The following is a 22,336-nucleotide window of genomic DNA, read 5'->3' as shown; positions in this document are numbered from 1 at the left end:
CACTGTACTGTTCTTGGAGTAGCCAACCTCACTGCCTCCTCTCCAAATATGAGGTCAAGCCAGGCAAAACAGCCCATGGAAAACTAATGAGGGAATTATACTCTCTTTATTGGGTACCTCTGAGCCTTTAGCCAGATGCCTTTAGCCTGCTTTGGAGTGTACGTGAACCAGTAAAGGCATGAACAAACTGATGACTTCAGATTTCCCCCAAAGGACCTGCAGAAGTTCTGAGAAGCAAGTCCAAGAATAAAGACATCTTCTGAAAATGAGACAGTGGGAGTGGGATTTGGGTAAATTTGTAAATTTGTCCAAATGTGTAAATCAATAGAATATTCCAATAGGGTTTACTAAATTTTCACATTATGCTGGCACTAGATGAACATTAATTCAAAAGATACAAGAAGCATCTAGAAGATGCCAATAAACCCAGATTTGTTATTTACCCAACACCAAACATCTGGCTATGGGGGAAATCTCAACCTGTGTGGGCTGCACAAGATAGACTTTACATCATAGCAGTTGATACTTTGATAACAGACTGGGGGAAGCCAAAATGTTGGATCCCACTTCCAGAGGAAGCTAGATAATAGCTTTTACTAAAAGTTTCTACTTACGCTAATGGAAACAGTATGTTTCAAAAGCCTGAAACAAAGGAATATTGACCAGATCCCTGTTGACTCCATCTAGCCAATACAACCTTGATGTTCCTTGTCTTTGCAGATGCATGAACCAGAAAGCAATAGTGTCTTAATCATCAGCAGATCACTTGTTTCCCAGCCTCATTTATCCAAAAAGAAATGAAAATATTTAATAGACCAAAAGAACTCTCCGAGTAGATGAATCAGGTGCCCCCAAAGCCCATGCATAAGAGATCATGCCCTTTTCTCTTCTGTTAACCCCTCAGGCCCTTAATTGGAGACCAGTTTTAGGCTCTCTCTTAATGAGGTTGCTCTTCTGGTTTCTAGCCTGTAGAAAAGAGAAAGCGCAAGTTAGAAAACAGAGAAAAGAGATGGGTTGTCTTAGCCTAGGGTATTTCGATGGTCAAAGACAGACACAGCATAATGTGATGATGCTAAGAATGATGTGAGCCTTATTTTGAGGTTGGAGAAATAAAGGGGAGAGAGAGAGAGGGACAGAGAGAGAGAGACAGACAGAGAGACAGAGAGAGAGAGACAGACAGAGAGAGAGACAGAGAGAGAGAGACACACACACACAGAGAGAGAGAGAGAGAGAGAGAGAGAGAGAGAGAGAGGGAGAGAAGCATGTGAGAGACAGGCACATTGACAGCAGCAAGAAGTGACAGATGACAATGACATAGGAGACAGGAGAAAAAGCCTAGAAAATATAGAAGAACTCAGAAAGCAAAATTATCTGGGGTCACTTGGTATGGTGCTAAAGTGTCCTACATATCCTCAGGTGACATCAGAACGTTGATATAAATGGCACAGGGAGAATGCTGCTGGATTTGGTGCCGGAGGGCCTGAGTTCAAATCCTGCTTCTAATTACTCCTGGGTGACTTTGGGTAAGTCATTCACCCACAGTTTTCTCATCTAGAAAAGAAAGGCAGTGGATCACATGACCCCTGAGGCCCCACCATTTTGAAGTCTACCTAAGAAACTTACTGTCAACAGGAAATCACAACTTCATGAAACTTATATGAAAACTAGGTTTATTGTAAGAGGACTGGACATGCCTGTGGAATTCAAAGCATAGGAAAGAGTTGGCAATCCATGCAGAAGTTGGCTTCTTTTTGACAGAAGGACGAAGGGAAGAGGGGGTGCCAGGAAATTCCTCCCACAGGGGCATGGCAGGGGAAGGGGGAAGGTGCAGTAAAGGTGGGAAAAGCACAAAACCCCTCTTGAAGGGAGAGGATCCAGGTCACGGCAAAAGTTCCATTCTTTCTTCTTGAGAACTTCTAGACCATAAAGGTAGGAGCATCTGCTAATCTACAAGGATCCCAGCTGCACACACAATATCCCAACCCGGTGTAGACAGGCTGGCACCTGTCTTACCTCCCCAGGACACACAGGAAATCTGTCACGGGGTGCAAAAAACAAATTATGTCAGCTGGAGGAGGGGTTTATCGTTGACACAGTCAAGGTCAACAGCATGTTCTGGGTCCAGTGTTTCTGGAAAATATAGCAACTCAAGAAGACAGGGTAAGTTGGATTCAAGGCATCACTCAGGACAAATGATTTGAACTCTCAGCCTCAGTTTATAGTTTCCTACAAAATAAAGATATTTGAAGTATATACCTAACAGGTTATTGTGAGGGTCAAACGAAATTGCATGTGTGTGCGCGTGTGTGTGTTATGTAGTTGTTCAGTTGTTTCAATCATGTCTGACTCTTCATGACCCCATTTTGGGTTTTCTTGGCAAAAATACTGGAATAATTTGCCATTTCCTTCTTCAGCTCATTTTATAGATGAGGCAAACAGGGTCAAGGTTGAAAGAGTCACACAGCTAGTAAATGTCTAAGGCTGACTTTAAACTCAGGTATTCCTGACTCCAGGCCCAGCACTTTATCCACTTCATCTCACTCCCTCTGTGTGTGTGTGTGTGTGTGTGTGTGTGTGTGTGTAGACAGATAGACAGATATATAGATGATAGATAGATGCAGATATATAGATACAGAGATTAGACATATACACACATATACATACATGCACACACATGCATACATACGCATACATGTACAGATATATTTATATGCGTGTATGTACTTGTACATGTATATATGCATGTGTGTGTATATAATTTATTTTTATCTTCATATATTTATTACTGTGTTAATTTATTCTTATAGCCTAATTAATTATTATATATTAATAAATGTTTATTTATTTTATATATGTATATATATGCAGATACATACATATCGTATAGGTACTAATTTCCCTTCTTTCTTAAATAGAGTATACCAAACAACACACAAAGAAACACACACACAATGTTTTGCAAACCTCAAAGAACTATACCAGTCAATGACTCATTTACTAACAGCTGCTTTGTATTATCAGTCAGCAAGTGTTTATTAAGAGCTTATTATACACTAGACACTATGCTAAGGGCAGAAAGACAACTACCACATCCTCAGGGAGCTCACATTCTAATGGGCTGTCAACATGCAAATAACTATGTACATACAAAGGATATACAGTATAAATGGGAGGTAATCTCAGAGTGAAAACATTGGTACCCTTTAGAATGAGGTAGAGGGAGGAGGAGATACCTGAAAAGGCCTCCTGCCTTTCCTCAGTGTCAGAAGAAGGAAGGTTAGAGAGTATTCAAACACGGTGTCAAGGCACTGGAAAATACAAGTATAAAGAAAAAAAAAACAATTCTCAATGTCAAGGAGTAATATAAATGTTAACTCTTATTATAAATAGCATATTTTTATTGCAGAGAAAGTGCCAACCTGATTCGTTGTAGAAAGCATCTTTATGCGTCAGTTCTTTATAATTATTTATTATATATAAACAATTCAAACTGAGCGGCTGTCTGTCATTTTAATCATCATCACTGCTCCTACTCAATGTTCCAAAGGATGACCCTGAACCATTGAAAACAAGGCAGGTTGTGTTTGATCTAGCCTGCTTAAGAAAGAAGGGAAGTTAGTGTCTGCAACATTTTGGAAATTTCCATTCAAAATAGGATATAAATAAAAATGAAATTGATGAAAATAAAATGAAAATAATACCAATTGAAGAGCTAAGCTTTATGTTAGAAATTCAGAGAATACCTGATTGCCATGACGATTCCCAGATAAGTGAGCCTCTATACCATTTGGTGCGTGGCTCAGTGAATACAGTGCCTTAACCTTTTCCTGTCGGAAGGGAGTGAGGTGGTTACTAGAAAAAGCCAAGCAATTAGCCAGGAGAGAATTAGAATGAGCAGAGAGAAAAAGGTTTCTTCTCCCTACCGACCCCACCCCACCCCTGTTACATTACAAATACTTGCAAACTGGGTATCTGTCTCAAGATGAACACTTGCTCCTTCAGAAGCGAGAGAGGAAACGAACATTCAAAGGTGTTGTAACAAAACCTGAGATTGGATGGATCTGATCTATATGTCAAAGGGAATTAGAGAGATGCCTCAAAGTCACGCTGGATTTGAAATCTCCAGTGACAGGAAGGCTACTGGCATCATTAAAAACAACAGAGAAACAAAAAAGAGAGGATGGCTTAGGGAGAAATATTCGAATTTCAATTTTTGAAAAAGGCATGAATGTGATAACAGGAGAATATCCTGAAGTCAGGGAGATAATTGACAATGCGAGGGAGAGAAGTTGGGGGGAAAGGTGATATTGCTTTGAAGTGATGAGTTTCTATTCCGAGTTACTCTCCCGCGATTGCCTCTGATATTAGAAAGTTGATTGAAAGTTTCCAATCTTCCTATCTGTCCCCCAAATATGATTCCCTCAGAATGTAGTGTCAAGCACACTACGCTTAAAGGGAAGGATAGTAGAAAGAGTATCAGCTCCAGGGTCAGGAGACCTGGGTTTGAATCCTAGTTCTGAGATTAAATTTTACCCAATAATTGGTTCTATAGAGCATTCCAGAAAAAGAAAGAGAGAAAATAAAAAGAGAGAGAAAGGAATCAAGGATGGAGGGAGGGAGGAAGGAAGGAAGGAAAGAAGGAAGGAAGGAAGGAAGGAAAGAAAGAAAGAAATAAAGAAGTCTACTGAAACATTATTTTTAATTCAATGAAAGTACAGAAGGATAAAATAGACAGGAAAAGAGCTTTGAAAGTTGCACAGTGAATTTATTATATTCATATTTAATTATACTTAAAAGGAGAAACCACCAATGCATAATAGAGATTCACAGTTTTATGTGTGATCTTTTTCTGTTCTACTTTGTACATGGAAATACTCATTGACTGTTCTTTATTAATTCCAGAATTTTTTAAAAAAATATATTAAAGTAAAACAAAATTGGGTGGGGGGGCGGGGGAAGCCCTGTTTGAGCAACATAGTCTCCTGGAGTTTTTTCTTAATTTCCTGAGCTGCTGGAGCCAAATCCACCAAAATGTATCATAATTATTTTGTGTATGTTTTCTCCCCCTATAGAATGTGTGCTCTTTGACAGAGTGAGCTGTTCATTTTGTTCTTCGTAAGACCACCACCTAGCACAATGCTTTGCACATAGAAGTTGTTTAATAAATATTTGATTGATTGATACACAGATGCCAACACAGTCTAGTGCTATTGGCTGAGATAATGATGCACACCATTCTCATCAACCCTTCTTCTTCACATATGTCTTTCTTTCCAGGCTACCCAGGCAACAATAATCCAGATCGTGATAGATTATTGATATAAAAGCTGAAATAGTAGTTCAGGGTGTTTTTTTTAACAAGTTAGAGACATAGAACCCCAGATTTGGAAGGAAAGCCATCCAGCCTAACACGCCGAAGGATGTATGCATACATCTAACCAAATCAGAGATAACATTTATATAACACTTTAAGGTTTACAAAGAACTTTCCATATATTATTCGATTCAATGCTTATGTAGGCCCCTGTACTGGCCATATGGACTGCTGGTAATTGCAGTTTTCCATGCCAAAAAAGAAACTAAAGCATTAAGAGAGCTTTCATCGCACAAAGGGGGTCTAAGAAGATGGAAAAGCTCTGCAGAAAGGGGACTCAGGCTGCAGATGCATTAGTAGTGGCAGCCAAGGAAGCTGCAGCTGCCCTGCCCCATAATTGGTAGCAGCTGGAGCTTTGCCTGCCTGGCTAATCCATTTATGGAGCGATGTGCTTGGATAGAACTTACTGTGTGCTTATCTTGAAGCTGCTGGGATCTGGTGAATTTAACAGGCTTCACTTTACAATAATTTTTGAGGTTGACACTAGATGTAGGATTATGCCCATTTTACAGATGGGAAACTGAGACTCAGAGACCTTAGATGATTGCCGACAGTCAAACAGTTAGCAAATATCCTTGAATCCAGGTCCAATAAACTTTCTACTATCCTGTACTGCAAATAAATACTTACACTCAACTTTTGGGACATACTAAGGTGAGCTGCATGCAGGATGCCATCCTAACATCTTACCTGTTAATAAAAGTAGCAGCCTCTCTCTATAGATAGATAGAAAGATAGATACATATAGAGATAGATACATAGAGATAGATATAGAGATAGAAAGATAGGTAGATAGATAGATACACACACACTATAGGGCACACAGGAGGAGGCTGCCACTTTTGGTGAACAAGTAGGTGAATTCTCTGTGTGAGTGTGTGTGTGTGTGTGTGTGTGTGTATGTCTGTCTATATCTCTCTGTCTCTTTCTCCATTTCTCTCTCTATCCCTGTCTCCCTTTCCTTTCCTCTCCTTTTTCCTCCTCTCTGTCTCTCTCTCTCTCTGTCTCTCTCTCTCTCTCTCTCCATATATATGTATATATATAATATATATAAAACATGTATAACATTCTAAATATATGTATATAGATATAACTATAGATATAAACATTTACAAGCATATTTATAAACATATATGTGTGTATGTATACCTGTATTTGTGTATGTGTGAGTATAAAAGTTACCAAGCAGAAGCCTGTTGCCGTCCTCCTGGCAGAAAGGTAATTGTCTAGAATGAAAAACGTGTTGCTTTGTTTTGCTTAAAGAGCTCTATTGGGAGAATCACAAAAATTTATTACATCAAGAAATCACAGAAGATTTTTTTAAAGCATCGATAAGACAATCAGAGTCATTGGGGGCTTAAAGAGAGGGAGAGAAAGAGAAAGAATGAGAGGGAGATGTTTTATTTTATTAGTCTATTTGGACCAATGAAATCACACATCCAAAAAATAAAATAAAATAATAAAATAAAGGATCCCTCTGAGCCTCTGGTAATGCATTTCTATTTACATATTTATCTTTTTTTCTCACCGTGACTTCCTAATGAGCCCCCTCCAACAGAACCCCCCATCATAACATAGAAGCATAGTTACACTAAAACTATGAACATATGGAGTATAGCTGATAACATATTCTTCATTCCATACCTGTTGTACACCACCTCTCTGCTAAAAGGCGGGAGGCATGCTTCCACTTATGACTTTCAAAACTAACGAGCACTTTCATCTGTGTGGTACTGAAAGCTCCCAAAATAGCCATGTCTTGTCAGAGCATCAAGAACAAATCAATGCCTGGCTCTTTCCCAAGGTGTATTACATCATGGAGCCAGAGTTGTCAGGGCGAAATAAGATGCCCGATTTATGGGTGCTCCTCATTCACATGCTTCTCTCCTCATGCTGGCACATGCCTTTTAGAGTTGTGCAATTCACCTCGGGACTTAAATGGATTTAAAATGATCAGTCATTAATATTGGATGAGGTACACGGTCTGTCTTTAACAGTGGAATTTAAAAAAAATAAAATAGGGGAAAATACTCTTCATTTTAATCCAGTCTTTGATATTTGGGAATAAATGAGAGAGAATGAAGAGAAAGAAAGAAAAGCCCAAACTCTGACCATGTGATCATAGATCTATTACAAGGGACCTGGCAGGCCATCTCATTCAGCCCTTTCATTTTACAGATGAGGAAACCGAGACCATGTAATACTATATGACTTTTCCACAGTGGCAAAGGCAGTAAGTATAATAACAAATGGGATTTCAATCTAGGTGTTCTAACTTCTGAGTCAGTGTTCCTTCTATTGGGCTACACTGCCTGTATTTTTATTTGTATATCTTGAATTAGGACGATACAACTGGCACATGGTGAGAGTTTCATAAATGCTTGTCCACTGATTGACTATCTCAGTGATCAAGCTAACAGATAATAAGAGAACCCTATCTTTTCAGACTTATTTCCTAGTTCTTCCATTGGCATATGCTACTGGACTCTTAGGCATCCCCTAACTCTACCTTCCACCTCCCACTTCCACTCTCTGAGTGTTTGCCTCCTGTCCCTGGAATGTGTTGTCTTATCACCACTACTTTTAAGAATCCTAATTGTCAATCTTAGCTCTGTTGATACTCCTCGCTAAGAAGTTTTCCTTGATCCCAATGCCATAGTAGCCTCCAGATTGGAGGGTCCTTTCCCTCCTCAAATTTCTGTACCATGCTTGTGATATTCTTAATCAGCACAGCTTGAAGACCCTTTGAAGGAACTGGGAATATTCAGACAGGAGAAGAGAAGACTCAGGGGGAAGATGGCAGTTATTAGTATTTATTAGACTGGCATGTGAGAGAAGGAGTAGGCATGTTTGCTTGGTCCCAGGAAGCAGAGCTAGGAGCAATGGGTAGCACATGCAAAGAAGATTTAAGTCTGGTATAAGGAATACTTTTCTTAAGGTGTTGTTCATCTTTTGTTTAGAAGACCAATGACATCATGATGCGATGGCTGATGTCTTGACTCATGTGTGAATTGGATTTGAATGAGGTAGAATTGTGCAAAGTCATCAGGCTCACTCTTTCCAGAGTCATAGAATTCCAGTGGCAGGACAAAAGTCAAAACAACTGGCAATGGCCAGGATGTGGTGGATGAACTTTGTGTCTTCAATGTCTGACTGAGCTCTAAGCTCTCCACAGCACCTGCTTCAGCTGACTGAATGGCTGTTGGAACAAATCGTTCTCATCTGCCCATTCCACCAGATGTGCTCTATGCATGCTTGGGGTAGACAGCCCTCTAACTCACCCTCATCTACCCTCATTTTGGTTTAGCCCGTCTGCTAAGACAGTTTTACTGAGGTGTGGCTGCTGTGCATACTACAGCTTCTCGGAGCCACCAGTGAGAGTGGGTGAAGGTGGACACCAAAGGTGGCTGAGCAGCCCTCACGTGGGAGGAGCTAGTCCTCCCTGAACACCCTCATATATTTCTTCCTTAAAGGTAAAGATACACAAAAGCTGCATCCAGAAGAGGGGATTATTTCTCACCCAAGGGAAGGTTGGTTGAGAGGCAGTTGGGCATAATGGATAATATGGTGGACTTGGAGTAAAGATGTGGGTTCAAATCCTGCATCAGACACTAACTATGTGACCTTGGACAGGTGAAGTCACCTCTCTGATCTTTGTTCTCTGCATCAGCAAAATAAAGGGAGTGGACTTGATGACTTGACCACTTATCAGGGGCAACACTCTGCTAATTGTGGATGGGAATAATTAATATTCCTTATTACTAGTTTCTGTTTCATGATGAACTTAGTATTTTCCTTCCATTGGATGCACTCCACTGTATTACTTAATAAATTACAGGATCATAGATTTAGAGTTGGACAGGACCTTAGGGGTCATGGAGTCCAGTTCCCTCATTTTGGAGATGAAGAAACTGGGACTTGCCCAGGACCACATAGCTAGAAGATGTCTGAGGCAGGATTTAAGCCCAGGACTTCCTGACTCCAGGTCTAGAATTCTATCCATGATACCTATGACATCTTAGGCTGCTTCCCTGTCATGATCTAGGCTGTGACTGACCCTGCTTAGGAGAGAGGATAATTTAACCCTCTCTCTCTCTCTCTCTCTCTCTGTTTCTGTCTCTTTGTGTGTGTGTCTCTTTCTGTCTCTCTCTGTCTCTCTCTTCTCTTTCTCCTCATCTCTTTTTTCTTTCTCTTTCCTCTCTTCTTTCTCTCTCCCTTCACTTTCTCACTTTCTCACTCTTTTTCTCTTTCTCTTCTTCTCTTCTCTTTCTTTCTCTCTAGTCTCTCTTTCTTTTCTTTCTCTCTCTTCACTTTCTCTCTCTCTCTTTCTCCTCTTTCTTTCCTCTTTCTTTCTCCCCCCACCTCTCACAGACTATGATAAGATTTTTTTTTATTAAATCTCTAAATGTTTTTGGTATCAGGATGAAGCCTAAGGACTCTTTTTCAGAATCACATTTTTTAAATGATTGAAATGCTAGCTTTCAGTTAGAGATTATTGGAATTAAAGTGGTTTTTTTACAATTTAAATTCACAGAACCTCATTGAGTGTTCATGGATAGTGGGTTAAGAACCTCCACTCTCAAGATTCCTAGAAGAATGAATGACTTCTGTGGAGAGTTAATCGATTCTCAGTAGCAGTTTCTATACAAAGGACAAGTTGCATGATTAGAAAACTGTCTCAGTGTGGGTATAAATGTGAGAAACAGTAAGAAGGCTGGTGAATTTGACTGCACTCTGGAAATAACAACTTTAAGGAAGCAACAGGTGATCATCGAATTGGACTCAATGCTTAGTAGATGTGGTTTTGATTGGTTCCTGGCTCTGCTACTTGCTACCTGGGGGCAGTGAGCAAATCACTTCATGACTCTGGGCCTCAGTTTCTTTTTCTGTAAAATAGGAAAATTGGACTAGATAATACTTAACAGTCAACTTACTATGCATATGACCATGTTGTTGTTCGGTTGTTCTTTCAGTCATGTACAACTCTCTGTGGCCCTATTTGGTTTCCTTGGCAGAGAAACTGGAGTGCTTTGTCATTTCCTTCTCCAGCTCATTTTACAGATGAGGAACCTGAGGCAAACAGGGTTCAGTGACTTGCCCAGGGTCACACAGCTAGTAAGTGTCTGAAGTTGGATTTGAACTCAGGAAGATAAGTCTTCCTGACTCCAGGCTGGTGCTCTGTCCATTGTGCCACCTAACTGCTCAGATGACCATGAGCCATTGAGCAATTCACTTAACCTCTGGGCCTCAGTTTTCTCATCTGTAAAAATTGGAGGTGGGACTAGATGGTGTCTGAGATCCCTTTCAGCTCTCTATGATCCCATGATTTTGTGCTTTTGGTCAAGTCCCTTAACACCTTTGAACAGCAAGGTGACATAGTAGAAAGAGCTCTGGGCCTGGAGTCAGGAAAACCCAAGTTCAAATCAGACCTCAGACATTTATCAGTTGTGTGAACCTGAGTAAGTCACTTAACCTCCATTTTCCTCAGTCTAGTCTACTATAAAATGGGGGTGATAATACTAAATTACTAAATCTCTGTTTGCTTCAGTTTCCTCATTTGTCAAATTGGGATAATAATAACACCTACCTCCCAGGATTCTTGTGAAGCTCAAATGAAATAATCATGGTAAAAGTGTTTGTCCCTGACACATAGTCGGTGCTTAACAAATACTTATTCCTTTCCCTTTCCCTTTTTAGTTCCCCATCTATAAGATGAGGTTAGTAATATCTGTACTACCAATCCTTTCCCCCGGGATCAGTTGGAGTATCAAATGAGATAATGCATATAAAGTACTTTTTAACGGTGATGCTCTCTCTAGTGATAAGCTCGCATTACAAACACAGGCTTCCTTCCCCGCTTTGGAAGGCACCTGCATGCAACCCTAATTTCACCTCTAAGGAATGGATTGGGTTGTTGAATAATACATTTGTCTCATCCCACTTTAGCTTGTACTTCTTTTCCAAAGAATAGATTTGCAATCTTCAAATAATTGTTCTGTGCAAGTCAATTAACCCCATGACTCTATGTATTTCTGTGGTATTACCTTTTGTCTTGGGTAACAGAGAGGAGGAAAAAAAATGCCTTTCCCATTGTTTGGAGAAAACACCATGTAGGGCAGACAAAGAAAGGACATCGAGCAAGGTGGCCTAGTAGAGGAAAAAACTAAACTTTGTTCAAGAATCCTGGTCTCAGAGGTGTAACTCTGATGCTTATTAGCTTGGGGACCATGGGCAGGTCCCTTAAAGGGATTTCTCCTAGCTTGTATTTCTTCATCTGGAAAATGGGTCGAATAATAGTACTCATCTCACAGGATCGGTGTTTGTGTTGAATGAGATAATGTATGTAAGACACTTTTCAAATCTTAAAGGGCTATATATGTCAATTACATCATCATCATCATCATCATCATCATCATCATCACTCTCATCCTTGTAATCGTTGTTTATCCAATGAAGGTTGGTAGTTGAATGACATCACACTCATAATGTTCCCAGAGCCAGTGACCAGAATGATTTCTTTGGAGTCCATTTGATACAGGATGCATTGGAATGGATGGTAGACCTGAGTAGGAGATCTGGGTTAAAATCCTCACTTTAGGTAAGGAAGTTAACCTCTCTCTGGGCTTCAGCTTTCTCATATGTACAATAAGAGGACTGAACCAAATGATCTCTGAGTTCCCTTCTAGACATAAACTGTGATACTATGATATGAAGCCACAGAATTCCATAGGAATTAAGAAAAAAACTGACAACCTAAGGCCAACTGGGAGCTCTCCTGGATGCTGATATCACTGATTGACCAGGATCTATTAGCCCCTACCAGTTTCCTAAATAAAGTTAAAATTGAGAAGTGCACAGTGGGTTTAGGGGAGATGATGCTTTGCTGGTTTACAGAATGATGTGAACTAAACAATCACAGAAGCTGTGAATTTTCTTCATGAATTTACTCTGTCATCCCAAATTATGACAGTTTATGAAAAATACTAGCAAAAATCAGTTAAAATAGCTTCTTGGAATCTCTCTCTCTCACACGCACACGCACACATCTATTTTCATCACTCTTACATTATCTCTCAGATATATATATGACATCTATATATGTATATAGAGAGAAAATGTAAGACATGCACACATGTATGTATGTATATACACATATACACATACACAGATTATCAATAGAAGTTTCCATATAAGAGAGAAGTTGCATTATTAGAAAACCATCTAAATGTGTGTATCTATGTTTATCTTTATAGAGAAATGTGTGTTTGCATGTGTGTGTATGTGTATGTATATCTTTTAAAGGTAAACTAGTCTAACCTATATGGGGTGGAGTCCTTGGAAAAACTAATTCATCCCTAATGGTGAGGGACTCTGGTAGATAATATTGCTCCTTCCACAGGAGGTGGTGGGCTATGGATATAGAGTGGTGGTTTTGCATTTTGCTTATAAAGAAAGGTAGTCTGGAAGGGGAGTTTGTTCACAAATAACTGTGGTATAAAACAAAAATATATCAAAATTTAATTTACTGTGTTTAAAATGTGAGTTGATTTTATTACCTTCATCACTTACTATTCTTTCTATGGGTGTAAATTCATTAAACTTTTAAAAAATGACCTTTAAAAATCCCATTAAAAATTCTACGTAATTGGGAAAACAGAGCCTTGCCAGATCCTTATCACTGGGACAATAATATAAGACATAGGGAATTGGGACTGAATCTATGATTTCATTGGCATAACAAATTCTCAGATGAAGAAACTCCTGCCATTTAGGAGGAGTACCTTCTCTGTGATTTTTGTAATCTGAATTTTAGAAAATTGCCTAGAAAACTAAAATGTTAAGTGACATAGCCAGGATCATGCACCCAGTGTGTGTCTAAGAAAGGACTTCAATCCAGGTCTTCTGCGATTTGAGAGCATATCTCTGTCCACGATGTCATAATGCATCTCAACTTAAAACATAGAAATCAAAATAACAAAGTGGAAATAGTTTCAAAGGCTATTTCAATTTTTAAACTTATGTTGCTTTATACTAAACAAAACACTGAAGGTTTAGAAATGGAAAACTTAAAACTGAAACCATTACTGCGGCCCCCTTCCCCCGCCCGTCACCTTTGACATCTGCCTGCCAATGATATTAGTACCTTACCATCATGACACAATAAGGTGCCATTTTTCAAAGCCTGTATCTGGAAGTCTTCTGTAAATTATGGCTCTGGGTAGTGTGCGAAATGTGACCTCTAATTGTATAGTCAGATGTTAAAATGGCAGCAATATAATTTACCGATAGTAATGACGTTGGGCTAGAGTGTGGCTTCATGAATACTTCATTCAGCCCTGTGCCACTAGACAAGCTATCCAGAATTCAGACTTCCAGATGGCTTTACTCAAAAAGTACCTCCATGCCAATTGAAGTGTACATTCCAATGAGGGAGTCCGATTGAGGGCACAAGATCAATTGGCACTTGTAAACGAAGAAAGTGATGTCTTTACCTAGATGGGGTTGCTGCTGCAGTAGGGAGGCACATTGTTATTAGTCTCAGGGGTGATGTAATGTCAGTTTGCAATATCCTTAGGAGATAGCAGGCTACAAATGAGCCTGGGGTGTGAGTAAATGGACAGTAAAAGAGGACATTCATTTATTCCCATTTATTATTTCCAGATAGAAATGAGCAATGTTTGTATCATTTCCCCCCCAGGAATCACTGTTAAAACATCAATAAAGATGGCCACTTTCTGTAATAACTACATTTCAGTCTTTTACACCTTATTGTTAGGACTATTTTCCTCACCTTTTTCCATGACTTCAATTTCTGCTCTTCCCTCCTTCCTCCCTTCTATCCTTTCTTCTTTCCTTCCTCTCTTTCTTCCTTGCTTCCTTTCCTTTATTCTTTCTTTCTTCCCTTTTCTCTTTCCTACTTTCTGTGTTTCTTTCCTTTTTTGTTCTTTTCTTTCTCTCTTTTTCTTCCTTCTTTCCTCTCTTTCTTTTTTCTTTCTTTCCTTCTTCCTTCCTTCCTTTCTTTGCTTTTTGTTTTTCTTTCTCTCTTTTTCTTCTTTCTTTCCTTCTGTTCTTTTTTCATTCCTTCTTTCCTTCCTTTTGTTTCCTTCTTTCTCTCTTTTTCTTCCTTCCTTCTGTTCTTTATTCTTTCCTTCCTTCTATTCTTTTCTTCCTTCCTTCCTTCCTTCTTTCCTTCCTTCCTCCCTTCCTTCCTCCCTCCCTTTCTTTCTTTCTTCCTTTCTTTCTTCCTTCCTTCTATTCTTTCCTTCCTTCTATTCTTTCCTTCCTTCTATTCTTTCCTTCCTTCCTTCTTCCTTCCTTCCTTCCCCCTTACCTTCCTTCCCTCTTTCCTTCCCCCTTTCCTTCCTTCCCCCTTTCCTTCCTTCCTTCTTTTCTTCCTTCCTTTATTTCCTTCCATCCTTCTATTCTTTCCTTCCTTCCTTCCTTTCTTTCCTTCCATCCTTCTATTTTTTCCTTCCTTTCTTCCTTTCTTTCCTTCCATCCTTCTATTCTTTCCTTCCTTCCTTCCTTCTTCCTTCCTTCCTTCTATTCTTTATTCTTTCCTTCTTTCCTTCCTTCTATTCTTTCCTTCCTTCCTCCCTCCCTTTCTTTCTTTTTTCCTTCTTTCTTCCTTTCTTTCTTTCTTTCTTTCTTTCCTTCCTTCCTTTCTTCTTTCCTTCCTTCCTTCTTCCTTCCTTTCTTCCCCTTACTTTCCTTCCTTTCTTCTTTCCTTCCCTCCTTCCTTCCTTCCTTCCTTCCTTCCTTCCTTCCTTCCTTCCTTTCCTTCCATCCTTCTTTCCTTCCTTCCTTCCTTCCTTCCTTCCTTCCTTCCTTCCTTCCTTCCTTCTTCCTTCCTTTCTTCCTTCTATTCTTGTCTTCCTTCCTTCCTTCCTTCTTCCTTCCTTTCTTCCTTCTATTCTTGTCTTCCTTTCTTCCTTCTTCCTTCCTTCCATTCTTCCTTCCTTCCTTCCTTTCTTTCTTTCTTCCCTCCTTTCTTTCCTTTTTTTCTCCAGAAAGGAATCACAGATATAGGGCTGGAACATCTTTCTTCTTACAGAGGAAGAATCAGAATGATTAAGCACCTTTCCCACAGTCACATAATTAGTTTCAGAGATAGGATTTGACTCCAGTTCAGCACTCTCTTTCCTCTTGAATTCTGTCACCTCAAAGAGGAATTCGACTTGTCTTGCTTGGCCCCTGAGGATAGAAATGAAAGTAATGAGTAGATGTTTCAAGGCAGCAAATTTAGGTCTGATGTAATTAAAAAATAATTCCCTAATTAATTCATTCAACAAGCATTACTAAATGTTGTGCCAAATGTGTTCCAGGCACTGTGCCAGGCTCAATATCTATATGAAGACAAAATCAAAACCATTCCTGGCCTCAAGGTCCTTCTATTCCCTTGGGGGAAAGAACAGGAGAACCTACAACATAAGCTCCTTAATTGTAGGCATTGCTCTGGATTCTTTGTTCCCTTGCAGCCTAGCATAGCACCCCGGAACACAGAAAGGGCTTAATAAATGCTGGTTGATCAGTTGACTGATTGATGGCTTGTGTCTTTCCTTTCTAATGTGATCCAGTGGAGAGAGCACTGGGCCTAGAGTCAGGAGGATCTGAATTCAAATCCATCCTTACATGCTTATTAGCTGTGTGACCCTGGGCAAGCCACTTCACCTGTCTGCCTCGGTTTCCTCAACTGTAAAATGAGAATGACAATAGCACCTACTTCCTAGGGTTCTTGTGAAGCTCAAATGAGATCATTGTAAAGTGTTTAGTGCAGTCCCTGGCATATAGTAAGTGCTATATATTTATTATTATTAATTATTATTATTATTATTATTGCCTTCCATTTACTCTTTGTCTCATATGTAATGATTTATATACAAGTTCTCTCCCCCAAGAGAATGTAAGCTCCTTGAGGGCAGATGCTTTTTTTTGTCTTTTTTTGCAGCCCTAAGGCTTAGCATAGACCCGGGCAGATAAGAAGCAGTTAATATATTCTTGCTGTTTGTTTAAGGGACTGATTGATTAGGATAAATGCATCATAGATAAAAAGTAAGCAAAAGAGATAGGGCATCTAGGTGGTGTAGTGAATAGAGGGCAGGCCTAGAGTCAGGAAATCCTGAATTTAAATTTGGCCTCAGACACTTACTAGCTGTGTGACCCTGGGCGAGGGTTTGCCTCAGTTTCCTCATCTGTAAAATGAGCTGGAGAAGAAATGACAAGCCATTCCAGTATCTCTGCCAAGAAAACCTCAAAGGAGGTCATGAGGAGTCAGATATGACTAAAACAACTGAACAACAACAAACAAAAGGAAACTGAGATTTCCAGGAAGGGATTAGATGAAACCTGTAGAAGGAAGCTTGGAATTCTAAAAGATGGAAGTGGAGGAGCCTGCACTCTAGGCCTGGGGGTTAGGGCAGCTATCAAAGGCATAGAGGTGGGAGTTCTGATGCTTTATACAAGGAACATCAAATAGAGCTAGGTCTCCATTGGTGCAAGTAATAAATCCCATTATTTGAATTCACACCAAATATTTCCATTAAGCTGGAACCAATGACCATATTTTATATAATTATAACTTCGAAATTTGTATTTTATCCTGGAAGCAATAGGAAGTTAGTAGAGCTTTTTAAGCAGTAGAGAGATGTGGTTAAAATGTGTGGTTTAGTAATACCAATTTGGTAGCCATGTTTAAGATTGATTGGTGAGTGGGGCAGAGACTCAAGGGAGGGAGATCAATGAGTAGAATATTGCAATATTTCAGGCAAGAGGTGGTGAGAGCTTGAATTGGAGGTGGTTATGAAGTGAATGACAATAAAGTAAAGGATTAAGATAAGTGGCAGTTGAATCAACAAGATTTGGCAACTAATTGAATGTTGGAGAAAAAAGTGAAAGATAAAATCTATTAGACTTTAAGATCTATAAGACTGTAAGAACTATAAGGAGGATTCTCTAGTAGTGAAATCGGGTAACTAGAAGGATGGTAGTGACCTCCACGGAACTAGAGAAGTTACTTTAATCAGCAGATTTGGGGGCGGGGCGAGGAATCTAATGAGTGGATGAGGCTATTTTGAAAATGTTGAGCTGAACTCCTTGAATAAAGAAAGTCATCCCAAAGTGGAATGGATTTCCTCAAGGTACATTGGTTTCTTCCTTGCTAGGAGTCCTCAAACAATGATCGGATGACTACTTGCCCTGCATGTTGTAGAATGAATTCCTGTTCAAGTATGGGTTGGATTGCATGGCCACTGTGATCCTTTTCAGCTCTGATAATGTGACTGATAACTTATGAAATCAGTACATGACAGCAAGGCAGCTGAGCACAATTCTATTTATCGGTAGTTGAATATGAGGTTGTTGAGTATGGATCTTGACAAAAGATTTGAGTTAATAAACAATTTTTATAAACAATTTGCTTTTTATTTTAATGCCTTATTTTAAAAATAGGTATATGGAATTATAATTGATAGTGCAGGAAGGAAGAAAATATTTGTAAATTAAAAAAATATATTAATACAGGAAAAAAAGGCAATTAATAGGAATGGAAAGGGTGTGTCCTGGGAGGTTAATTTTTAATTTAACTTTTGATTGCTTCTTTCTAATTTATTTTCATTTTTTTTTAGAATGATATAGCTGCAGAAGTCTTTAGAAGTCATCTTGTTCAATCCCCTCATTTAACACATGAGGAAACTGAGGCAAACAAGGTTAACTGACTTGCTCAGGGTCACACAGCTAAGTAACTGAATTTGAACTCAGGAAGATGAGTCTTCCTTAGTCCAGGCCAGGCACTATCTACTGAACCATCTAGCTGCCCTTGCCCCCTAAATATGTCTACAAATAGCAATGATAATATTATAATAATGACAGAACCACAGACTTTAAGTGTTAAAAGGAATGCCATCAGCCATCTAGACCATCCTATGTACAATAACAATGTCTGACATTTATATGGTGCTTTCTAGTGTCAGGCATTGTGATAAATGCTTTACAATTGCTACCTTATTTGATCCTCACAGCTCGTACAGTTATTATCCCCATCTTATAGATGAGGAAACCGAAGAAAACAGGTTAAATGACTTGCCAACGGACACACAGTAAGCGCCTGAGATTAGATTTGAACTGTTGTCTTCCTGACAGGACGCCAGGTGCTCTATCCACTGTGCCACCCAGTCATCCCAAAATACAAAAAAAAAATATGCCCAGTCCAATTTTGTCGGCTTTAATTATTACAATGTATTTTTTTTTCCTTTTAACAAGACTGAATTTGCTTCTTTTAAGTTAATAGATAGTAATAGCTAATACCTATATAGCTCATTCTATGAGCCAGGTGTTTTGCTAAGCACATCACAATTTTATCATCTGATCCTCACAACAGCCCAGGGAGGCAGGCATAAGTATTATGCCCACTTTACAGATGAGAAAACTGAGGGAAACTTTTCCACTCATGCCTCCTGCATCTGTCATCTTGGACTGAACAGAACAGAACTAATTATTCTTCTACGTGACAACCTTTCAGTTGCTAGAAAACAACTACGAATTCCCCCGTGTCTTTTCTTCTTCAGGCTGATCATTCTCAGTTCCCCAAACTGATCCTAATGAATGATTTTAATAATGTAAAGATAATATTATAATAATAACCTAACATTGCTTCGAGGTTTGCAAAGCTCTTTACATAAATTATCTTCTGCTGACAACACGTAGGAGGTATTATTCTCATTTTACAGTTGAGGAAACCGAGGCATAGAGTAAATGGATTACCCACCTCGACAACAAGAGCTGCTAGCACTTACTGATGCAAGTGCTTTTTGTATTCTGTCACATTTGATTCTTGGGTGCTTTTAAGTTTCAGAGGCAAGATTCAAACCCAAGTCTCTGAGATTCCTAATCCATTTCTCTTTCTCAGCACAGCAAATACCCGATGTAAGCCACCTATAAAGCAGGTGTTAGCCTTGCCCCCTGACACCGATGTTATAAAAGCCTTCCATTCCCCAAGCCAAGAAACTCTTTCCCCTGACAATAACCCCGAGCTTTAACTTAATGCTTTAATTTAGTGGGGATTTTATTCATTCTGCTCATTTGCATAGTCATTTTATTCTCCTTTCTGTTCTGCTTTATTTGACAAGAAACTTCTGGTAATATCAGAATTCACATTAGAATCCATCTAGGCAAACAGCTTACTTACCATATTGACGGCCCCAGGCTCCTGCTGATTTCTCAGCGCCCACTGCAGAAAGCAGAGAGTACAACTTTAAACAAATATTAGATCGAAAATCTAGGTCATACATCCTGCTGAAGGACAGATAAGAAACTTTGCTCATATACTGGTGGGAAAAATCAGTTGTTTTCACTAACTAAAGAAATAGAAAATAAAATCGTTGGATTGTAATTTAAGTAAACATGCAGCTTTAAAAAAAAAAAAACCTGCCTGGAGAAGGTGTCTGGACTGCTAAACATATTCTGCTCTAAATGTCCCTGGCCATTATTGCGATGTGTGTGCACAAGGGCATCCAGACAGTGATGATGGCACCCACAGCCCCATGACATTGGCAGGTATTAGAGGGGAGCAGGGCTTTTCATTCACCACTAAGCTCGGTACGTCATCATCATCATCATAACTGACAAATATAGCACCTACTATGTGCCAGGAACTGTTATAAGCACTTTTTACAAATATTATCTCATCTGATCCTCACAACAACCCTGGGAGGTAGGTGCTATTTTACAGATGAGGAAACTGAGGCAAACAGGGGTTAAGTGATTTACCCAGGATCACATAGCTAGTTAAGTGTCTGATGCTGAATTTGAACTCCATTCTTCCTGACTCCATGTCCAGGCTCTGTCTCCTATGCCACCTAGTTATCCTAGAAGGCAAAAAAGTCTGTCCTAGGTGATAGAAGGGATATGTACACATGGATACGTGGGTAAATTTGATGTCATCCATGAGGGTGCTTTCTCCACCCATAAATATTGCAATCCATCACCCCGCTTCCATCTTTTCTAGTGTTGTCCATGGTCTCTTGTTAATTCTTCAAGGATGCTGGGAGCTTTTCTCTAGACATCTAGGCAGCTAAATGATTTAGTGTCTGAAATGATGAAGACTTGAATTTAAATCTGGCCTCAAACACTTCCTAGCTGTGTGACTCTGGCCAAGTCACGTTACTTCACTCTGCCTCAGTTTCCTCGACTGTCAAACAGGCGTAATAATAGCATCTACTTCCCAACGACTCAAACGAGATGGTTGTAAAATGCTTAGCACAGTACTTGGCACAGAGGGTGCTGTATAAATGCTAGATGTTGTATCTCGTGAGGAGCACAGGGGAACACTCAGGTTGCCCCCATCAGTTTGTCTCATTTGAACCTCACAACAACCCTATTAAATTGGTAATATTATTACTTCATTTCATAGAGAGGGAGAACTGAAACTCAGAAAGGTTGACTTGCCCAGCATCACACAGCTGGTAACTGCCTAAAAAAAGATTTGAGCTCAGTTTTTTTTGGTGACAAGCCCAGCCCTCTAGCCACTACATCATGAGGCATGACCAACCTTCCTTTCCCAGTCACATCTCTCTGCTGACATCCTTCACACTTCTCCTCCTCAGTCCCCCCAGCACCTACCACAGAGCCTTGCCTATAGACATAGTTATTTAATGATTTGTTCACTTGAATGGAATTCATTCAAAGTGGCTTCAATTTGAAAGGAGAAAACAAAACATTTTTTAAGCCCCTCTAAGTGTTAAGCATTATGCTAACCAGAGACTCAGAGACAAAACTGAGATGGTCCTTGCTTCAAAGGAGTTAACATTCTGATAGAATAAGGTGTTTTTTGCTTCCTCCCCAACTACTTTGTTGTCTTTCTTCAATGGATCTTTATTCTTGCCTGGGTATACTTCAGTGGTGCATGCTGCAATGCACTCACATCTTTGCATCCTGTGCAATTCGTGACCATGCAGTAATGTTGTTAATTCCGTGTAACCACACTCCTATCTCTGCACATTTATCTCATCAGCAGAGACCAGCCTAATGTGGCTCCTGACCTCATGCTCCATTCAGCTCGGCCCTATTCCCTGCCTTGGAATTTCCAGTCACTAAACCTCCCCATCCCCCTTACTCTGTTCCATCTGCTCTTTGGTCCCCCTGGAAGCCTGCACTCTCACTGGGCTCCTCCCCTGGCTCTTTAGGGCACTTCTGTTGGTCTAAGGTTTCCTCCTCCCTGCCACCTATCTGCCCCCTGGCTACTTCCTGGCCTTTGATTCTTCTGTACTTAATATGATACTTTGTCCCACCCCAGGATCATTCAAGCCGCTCCACAGTGTATCATATCCCCAAGACTATGGCCTCCTGATTTCCACCGGCTCTGCCAAACTTAGTTCCAGCATTCACTGCCCTACCTTGATTAACTTCTGCTTAATTCCATCCTTCCTCATCCAGAAAGTCCTGAGTTTAGGGTCACCTCATCTAAAAATTTCCCAGTTCCACTCTGCTCCAGGGCCGGAACACCAAAGTTTCTCTTCTCTGGCCTCAGGCGCAGACACTCTGCTCTCCATCTCTTCCTGCCTTGCCTCTCCACCATTCCAAACACCTCATCCCAAGTGCCTTAAACTTCCTGCCTCTCCCACAGGTATCTCTGAGAGAGAGCGAGAGCGAGAGCGAGAGCGAGAGAGAGCGAGAGCGAGAGAGGGGGGGGGGGAGAGAGAGAGAGAGAGACAGTGAGAGAGACAGAGACAGAGAGATGGAGAGATGGAGAGAGACAGAGAGAGAGGAAGAGAGAGACAGAGAGAGAGAGAGACAGAGACAGAGAGAGGGAGAGAAGGAGGGAGGGAGAGAGAGAAAGAGAGAGAGAGACAGAGACAGAGAGAGACAGAGAGAAATTATCTTTCTTAGTAATCATTGTCTTGGAGACTCAGAGCTTCTCCACCTAGACCTTTTCTTCCAAAGTTCAGTTCCTTTTTCAAAAGGACATTA

Source organism: Trichosurus vulpecula, chromosome 5 (assembly GCF_011100635.1).
Source record: "Trichosurus vulpecula isolate mTriVul1 chromosome 5, mTriVul1.pri, whole genome shotgun sequence".
Lineage (NCBI taxonomy): Eukaryota > Metazoa > Chordata > Mammalia > Diprotodontia > Phalangeridae > Trichosurus > Trichosurus vulpecula.
Note: the sequence above shows the minus strand (reverse complement) of the source record.